This window comes from Magnolia sinica, chromosome 7 (genome assembly GCF_029962835.1).
Source record: "Magnolia sinica isolate HGM2019 chromosome 7, MsV1, whole genome shotgun sequence".
Taxonomy (NCBI): Eukaryota; Viridiplantae; Streptophyta; class Magnoliopsida; order Magnoliales; family Magnoliaceae; genus Magnolia; species Magnolia sinica.
Window position 1 is genome coordinate 73,562,835 of NC_080579.1, and position 9,359 is coordinate 73,572,193.

The window sequence follows — 9,359 nt, forward strand, 5'->3', positions numbered from 1 at the left end:
ACCCTCATGTTTGGATATGATGTCCATCTATGGACCCCGCCTTGTATATAGGCCGATTATCGATGCTGACTATGAGTACATGCTAGTATAACATCATGATACAAGCCATTGAGATGGTATGCGGCCCATTGTGATTGTATTATGCTCATTCTCATTTCTCCCTTAGTGGGCTACCCCAAATTAATAGGCCCCCACTATTATTAGTATGTTCCATCTCACCTTATTGGGCTATCCCAATTCCTTGGGTCCCCGTTGATGCTAGTAGTACCCAAACCTAGAAGCCCACTCTTAGGCCCATAGTAGGCCATCTAGACTCATCCTTACTATGAAGAGGATGCATCATCACGTTTGGCCATAGGTAGAAGAATTTGTGGTATTAGATTTAGTATATCCACTGTTCAGGACCGATCTTCATGTTATGGATTAGATCTGCTGTCTTTCTATGGACCCCACCATATTTAGGCCGATTATTGAATATGACTATGTTAGTAAATGCACTGAGTATGTGTTAGCATAGCATTATGATTGTATAAAGTCATTGTAAGGTTTATTGTGATTATATGAGGCCCATTGTGATTATATGAGGCCTATTGTGTGATTATATAAGGCCCATTGTGTGATTGTATGAGGCCATTGTGATTATACGAGGCCCATTGAGATTGTATGAGGCCCATTGTGATTGTATGAGGCCCATTGTGAGATTGTATGAGGCCCATTATATGATTGCATGAGGCCCATTGTGACCATGTGAGGCCCATTGTGATTGTATGAGGCCCATTGTGATTATATGAGGCCCATTGAGATTGTATAAAGCCCATTGTGAGATTGTATGAAGCCCATTGAGACCATGTGAGGCTCATTGTGATTGTATGAGACTCACTATGATTATATGAGGCCAATTGTGATTGTATGAGGCCCATTGTGAGATTGTATGAGGCCCATTATGTGATTGCATGAGGCCCATTGTGTGATTGTATAAGGCAGACCATTATATGCGTGAGGCTCATTATATGTGTGAGGCCCACCATGTGTAGGTGATTATGGGCACATTACCCATTCACCTATACGGGCCTTGGGCCATCTTATACCGGCCTACTATGATGTATATGATTATAATCATGCTTGGTATACTTCATGATACATGCCCATACGCATCATCCATATGCTTGTTATAAGGAGTGATTGAGCATAGCATGTGCCATTGGGCTAATTGTTTATGGGACTCCCTGAGAGACAGAGTTGCCCCACATAAGTGCCTGACATGCGCAAGTTCGATGCATGACTGGATGGTATAACTCATGAATCTTGCATTTTGTGATATGACCACAGTACGCCTTAGCAACATTAGGGTCGTGGCTTTCATAAATATATCGTGGATGACCAGATGAGACATCAAATTTTTTTTTACATAGGGCGTGATAGATGTCCCTGGGTGAAATTCCTTAAACCCTCATGGTACCTTAGGACACTTCAACATCTAGACCAAGTGGAAATACATGAGCGCATGAGGGCCCCATACCAGTAGGCCGCATCTCCCACTATGTCGTGGTCGGTTAGAAGGGGTGTGGCCTTACCCACCTGAGGGAGTAGGCAATGCTAGGTTGAGTTTGACTAGGTCGTAAATGGGTCCGCTATCGACGAGCCGGGCCGATATTGGTAGGCGGATAGTGAGGTCTCTTCCACTTACCCAATTGTACACTTGATGGGGCGGCAAGCTGGTGTAAAGTGTACTAGACCCTGGTGATGATCTGAGAGAAGTACGATACTGATATAAGGACTAACTGAGCAGGAGTTGCATACTATTCATTTGACTCATTCATTCATTCATTCACTATCCACTCAGGCTGGTGGTATGCTACTAAATGGTTATATTTACCTTCGTGATGGCTAGGATTTCGTTTGGGGTGCGTGACCAACCTGAGATCAGGAGTTTACCACATTGGGTTTGGCTATCCAAATTTAGGTATGAGACTGGTTTGGATAGAAGTCCCTTGTGATGGACATAATAGCCTGCGATACCACGTACTATCATCCTGATTTCACACTCTGGATTGGTCATTTCTTTCGCACTGCATATTACATTGCATCCCCAGCATATGGCATTTGGTTTACCACGACCCCACATTGCATAGCCGATCTGCATTGCCGATTCTGAAATTGTATGACTCATGGACTTGTTAATATTTCTGCTTACTCTGATATTGTATGACCTATGGACTTGTCAGTATTTCTGCTTACTCAGATATTGTATAACTCATGAACTTGTCAGTATTTCTGCTTACTCTGATATTATATGATTCATAGACTTGTCAGTATTTCTGCTTACTCTAATATTGTATGAACTTGCCAGTATGTCCGACGTTGTATGATTTATGGACTTGTATTGTATACTTGGCACCTGCGTTGCGCCACGCATGTACACCACCCTCTAAGCTTTCTATAAGCTTATGCATGATAGATGCGTGCAGGTGACATTAGGATGCAGTCGAGTTAAGGTAGGAGTGTGCGGCTGGGCTTCTAGAGTTTTTGATATTTCTATGATGTATTTCCCTTCATGCCTTGTACTCAAAGTTTTTTTTTTTTTTTTAAATTATAGTGGATATGTGGTGATGGTTCTTGTTGTTGTTGTGGGTTATGCTTGTGGTTATGCTTCTCTTCATAAAATTTTATTTTTAAAATCCTCCTTGTAGGATCCCTAGATCGAAATCCAGCGTATGGGTGTTGGGAGCCGAGAATGGGATTTTACGGAGGCTGTCACCGCCAGATTTGGCGATTGAAAATTTTGTAAGCCCAGTTTCTGAGTTCGAGGCATGACAACCGTGAATTTATGTGAACACCTCAAGGCGCACAACACGTGAGGTAGATTGATGGGGACATCACACGTACACGCACGCCCCCCTATGCACGTACGTAAGGGGGAGGAGGACCCCATTGTCGAACTGGATCGATGATGACATTCAGGGAGAACCTCCTAATTAGAGGACTGCATTTTGGTTCGTTGGAGTGGATGTAAGCCTTGTATCTGGGTTAGTACCGTTCCTTCGACTCCTGAATCCTCCCCATCGAATCCCGGTGACTTGTGACCTATAGATAGCTTTTGCGCATGACCTAAAGTCGCATCCCATAGATCTGAGCCGACTCAACTCGGAACTTCTACCCTAGCGATCTCGTCGTCGCCGCGGTTCGAACGCCATGACTTGCACACTGATGCGATACCCGAGCCAGGAGTTGTTGGCACGCGTTTATTTCGAGGAAAATGCCGTACATTGCGAATCTCGAGAAAATCTCTACCATCCATCATATCAATCAATCTAATACTAGTTAAGTACACAAACCATCCCTCTCTTACACAAGCCATCCCCAAAGTCAACTCTCTATCTCTCTCCCTCCACCCATCCCTTTCTTACACACACCCATCCCATCCCTTTCATCCCATCACATTCTCTTCCCCTTTCGTTCTCTCTACCATTCCAAGCAACCAAGAGTGGATGTCCAAGCATTTTCCAAGGAGAACCCCAAGTGTGGCCCACTTCCTACGCCCTAACCTCTCATCCTAACCCTTCAATCTTCTTCATACTCTGTCTAAGTTGAAGCTAAGGAGCTTAGCAATCTAAGGAGCCTAGAAGAAGTAGAATCGGTCAGTGATTTGCAGGATTAGATTGTGTTTTTGATGATGGGCTATGTGAGGCCTATCGATTGATGGGATGGATCTCACTTTAGACCCTAGGTGTGGCCGATGGACCACCATGATTCTTATGTTCATCCCATGATGGGGCCATTCTCCATGGTCCCCATCATGATGTTTATTTTTCCCATTGAGAAAAGGTCAACAAGACCTTGCATTATTGGTAGAAAAGGGATCTCCACCATTGATTATGATTGGTGGGCCCACATGTATTGGGACCCACTTGATGTATGTTTTGTAATGTATGGAAAGGGGGTTCATAGTGGCGGAGTCCCTCCCCTCCACCGCGCGTCTCTCTTTCACTCTCTCTCTCTCTCTCTTTCCCATGTGTTCTGGACCCCACTGTGATGTATGTATCCATGCTGTCCAGCAGTGGGCCGCCCACTGTCTAACAACAACGGCCCACCTTGCTGCTGGCTAGCTTGGACGAGGGAGAAAACAAATAGCATCTTGATCCAAACGCGTGTGGCCCACCCACGTGGGACCACCGTGATGCATAGGGAAGCTTATTTATTACATGATAGAGAGGGTGAGGAAACCCACATGTTGTACTTAGATTTTACCTCTTGTAGACCTGCTTGACTCGCCTCGTGAGATGTGTTATACTCTCATAACCGATTGCTACGACTTCGATATTATGCTTGTATCATCCACAACGTCCAGTTACCCCATTTGGGATGAGTGTGAGGCCCATCCTTGACGTTAGTATGTCATCTAAGCTATCCATTGTTTGTAGGATCCGTACATCATCACCCCTTCCTGTAGATGGAAGAATATGTGGTATCTAGTTTGGTATATCCACTATATAGAGCCTATCTCGATGTATTGGCAAGATTTGCCGTATTTCCAATGGACCCCATCTTGGGATATATGATATATCAGTACCTTGGAAGGCTAATGTTAGTATAATGCGGGACATGCTACATGGACTCCTATAGTTGTAGAAGGAGCATATTGTTTACTTTATACTCTTGGTATGTGACATGTTGGTGAAGGTCAATTGTGGATTATTGTTGTCTGCCTTATTAAATAATCATACCTATGTGCTTCATTACATCATGATACATGTCCATATGCATCATATGTATACTTGTTATGAGGAGTGACTGATCATAGCATGTGCCGTTGGGCTGATTTATTATGGGACTCCTTGTGAGACAAAGTGGCCCCACATGAGTGCACGGTACATGCGGGTTTGATGCATGACTGGATAGTATGACTCATGCGTCTCATATTTGTATGACATGATCACTGTACACCCTAGCGACATCAGAGCCATGGCCTCCACAGGGATCCCATGGATGGCTAGTTCGGACACTGAAAATGTTTGGCTCTAGCATATGGGCATCTAATATGTTCGTGGGTGAAAGTCACTAAACCCCTTGGTACCAGGGATGCTCCAACGGCTAGACTGAGTGGATGTATGAGCGCCAAGTGCCGAATACCAGGAGACCACGCTTCCAACCGTGTCGTGGTCAGTTGGAAGGGTGTGTGGCCTTACCCGTTCGAGGGAGTAGGCAATGACTAGGCTGAGTCTGACCCAGCTTAAGGAATGTGTCTGCTATTGACGAGCCTGGCCGATATTGGCAGGTAGATAGTGAGGTCTCTTCCACATACCTAGTTGTACGCTTGATGGGGCGGCAAGCTGGCGTAAAGTGTACTAAACCCCGATGATGATCCCAGAGATGTAGGGTACTGATATGTGGACTTACTAAGTAGGAGTTGTGTACTCAGTATTTGATTGATTGATTCATTCATTCATTATCCACTCGAGCTAGTAGTGTGCAACTAATTCATTATGTGTACCTTCGCAATGGCCACTATTTCAGTTGGGGCGCGTGACCAACCTGAGATCAAGAGTTTACTATGTTGAGTTTACCTATCCAAATTTAGGTATGGGATTGGTTTGGATAGAAGTCCTTTGTGATGAACCCCACAGCTTGCGATACCACGTGCTATCATCCCGACTACACACTCATCCTCTGCATGTGACATTTAGTTTATGATGTTTCTGCATTAAATAACTTAGATATAGCTAATAGTATTCATGGACTCATCAGATTTGCATATTGCATTGCTTCCACAGTATACGATATTGTCTTATTATGTCTTTGAATCACATAGCCTGGATAAGGCTGATGGTATTTATGGATTTGCCAGTATTTCTGCTTGCTCTGATATTGATATGCTTGGCACATGTAGTGCACACACATACACCACCCTCTAAGCTCCTTCTAAGATTATGCACGACTGTTGCGTGCAGGTGACATTAGGTCGCAGTAGCATTGAAGCAAGAGCATGCAGACCGAGCTTTGTGGAGAGTTCATTATATATGTGTATTTCCTTCTAGCATTGTAATTAATTATTTATATTAGTGGATATGTGATAATGATGTTGCTCTTGTGATTTAGGTATACTTGTGGTTATGCTCCTTTACAAAAAAATTATCCTAAAAATCCTCCTTGTAGGATTTCAGGATCAGAATTTGGTGTAGGTGCACTAGGAGCGGAGAATGGGGTACTACGGAGGTTATCGGTACCGGATCCAGCGATCAAAAATTTTGTGAGCCCAGTTTCTGAGTTTGGGGCGTGACAAAAGTTGGTATCAGAGCATAACTTGGGAATACCTGAGGATAACATCACATATCTGCTGATAGCTACCCTACACTCTATGATTGTTGAGGACTTAGAATGATTAGGTCCCCGAGTTCGAATAACTTAGAAACCTCCTGATATAGCTCCCTATCGTGTGTGCATTCGAGAGTGCTCAAGGATAATAGGCCCTTATTTCATACTGTAGGACTTGGCGCATGAGAGAGCGAGCGAAGCGGCTCCCATGTCCGAGACCCATGCGGCCCCGACCGTGTCCGCGAGCGCAGATCAGCTTCATCAGATGCTTCAGGCCATGACAGCTATCCTTCAGGGGTGGGGTAGGTGACCCATCGAGACATCCGCACAGGCTGAATAGGAGCGTGCGAGCTCCCTTCTATACGACTTCAGGTGGTTCTATCCTCCGTGCTTCCAGGGAGAGCCTGACCCGTCAACAATAGAGAGATGAAGATCCTGGGTGGAGAAGATATTTGACATTATGAAGTGCACGACCGAGCAGTGGGTCCCGTTGACAATATTTCTACTTTAAGGCGAGGTCGAGCACTGGTGGGCATCGGTCTCCCAAGTGGTAGGGGATGATTTCGAGTGGACGTGAGAGGATTCTGTGGACTAATTCGATTGGAAGTTCTTCCCTGACCACATCCAACATCAGAGTTTGAGACTCTTGTGCAGGGGGATATGACAGTGTCCTAGTATGAGGCTCATTTCCTCACGCTGTTGAGATTCATGACGTATCTTGTTGATGATGAGGGGCAAAAGGCCCGCCTTTCAAGAACGGCTTGTACCCTATCCTTCGAAGTCGTGTCATTGGACACATGCTCCTGACGTTTGAGGAGGTCATGCAGCGGGCCCAGATTTATGAGGCAGATTGGGTCAATGCACAGTGGGCCCATAATTAGAGAGGGGACTGAAAGAGGAAGGCGCCCACTGATAGTCCCCAGCAGCAGCAGCGTCGACAGCCACAGAGGCACAGGAACTGTCCATCCTTTCGAGTACCAGTAGCACCTTCAACACCACTACTGAGGTCGTTCACAGGTGTTTGCTTCAGATGTGGTGAGACAGGGCATTGTAAGCGTGAGTGCCCCCATCTACAGTAGCAGACCAGAGTACCCCAGCAGCCTCCACAGTAGTGGCAGCAACCACATCAGCCACCGAGACACCTGCAGCAACAGGGGCAACAACATATGCCGCCACAACAGCAACGACAATAGCAACGACCTCAAAGGGGACATAAACCTCCCCAGCAGTACCCTCAATCGTCAGGAGGAGTCGTCAATGATTCATGTGACCTGACCCCTGCACCGTCTTACTATATTGCCCATGGGTGAGGCATCTTGGAAGCTAGAGGCTGAGATTTGTGAGTGTTATCCCCATCCCCTTGTCGATACGTGATTTCATGTGTGTATGTGCTTTTGATTTTATATAGTGAGATGATTTTCCTTCCCTTATGAGTTTTAGTAGGTTGTGTTTTAATATAAATTTTGAGGATGAAATTTTTATTAGGAGGGGAGAGCTGTAAGGCCCGTATCCTAGTCTGTACCAATCCTTGGACTCCTACGATCCTCCCCATCGAATCCCGATGACCCGCGACCTGTAGATAGCTTTTGCGCACGGTGCTAAATCGCATCCCATAGATTTGAGTTGACTCGACTTGGAACTTGTACCTTAGCGACCGCACCGTTACCACGGTTCCCATGCTGTGACTTGCGCACCGATGAGATATCTAGGCCAGGAGTTGTGGGCCCGCCTTTATTTTGAGGAAAATGCCGCGCATTGCGAATCCTGAGAGAATCTTTACCATCCATCACATCAATCAATCTATTACTAGTCAAGTTCACAACCTATCCCTATATTACATAAGCCATCCCCAAAGTCAACTCTCTCTCTCCACCCATCCCTTTCTTACACACACCCATCCCATCCCTTTCGTCCCATCACATTCTCTCTCCTTGTCATTCTCTCTACCATTCCAAGAAACAAAGAGTGGATGTCTAAGCATTTTCCAAGGACCCCAAGTATGGCCCACTTCCTACCCCCTAACCTCTCATCCTAACCCTTTAATCTTCATCAGCCTCCGTCTAAGTTGAAGCTAAGGAGCTTAACATTTCAAGGAGCCTAGAAGAAGTGGAATCGGTGGGTGATTTGTAGGATTAGATTGTGTTTTTGATGATGGGCCATGTGGGGTCTACCGATTCATGGTATGGATCTCACTTTGGACTCTAGGTGTGGCCGATGGCCCACCATGATTCATATGTTCATCCCATGATGGGGCCATTCTCCATGGACCCCATCATGATGTTTATTTTTCCAATTGAGAAAAGGTCATCTAGACCTTGCATTATTGGTGGAAAAGGGATCTCCACTGTTGATTTTGATTGGTGGGTCCATATGTATTAGGACCCACTTGATGTATGTTTTATAATGTATGGAAGAGAGGGCTCATAGTGGAGGAGCCCCTCCCCTCCACTGCATCTCTCTCTCTCTCTCCCATGTGTTGTGGACCCCACTGTGATCTATGTATCCACGCTATCCAGCAGTGGGCTACCCACTGTCTAGCAGCAGCGGCCCACCTTGATGCTGGCTAGCCTGGACAAGGGAGAAAACAAATAGCAGCTTGATCTAAACATGTGTGGCCCCACACCCATGTGGGACCACCGTGATGTATGTGATTTATCCTTATCGTCCAGCCTGCTGGATGGTGTGACCCACCTTTAATGTATGTATCTTGCATCCAGGCTATCCGTCCATGGCTTGGACGCTAGAGCATTTCAATAATAATAATAATAATAATATTATTATTATTATTATATGGTGGGCCCCACGTGGGACCTACCTCTGTGGAAGCAGATTGGCTAATGTACCTTACAACAACTATATAACTGCTATATTGATGTCAGTAAGTTCAGTGGGTCTGATCATGAGGTATGTGTTATATCCAACCATCCACCCACCATCCAGATGCATGGACGGTAGGGCTTGATCTGATATATGGGACCCACCTTTGATGTATGTGTTTCATACATGCTGTCCGTCCACCTGGCCGGTGTGACCCACTGTGATGTATG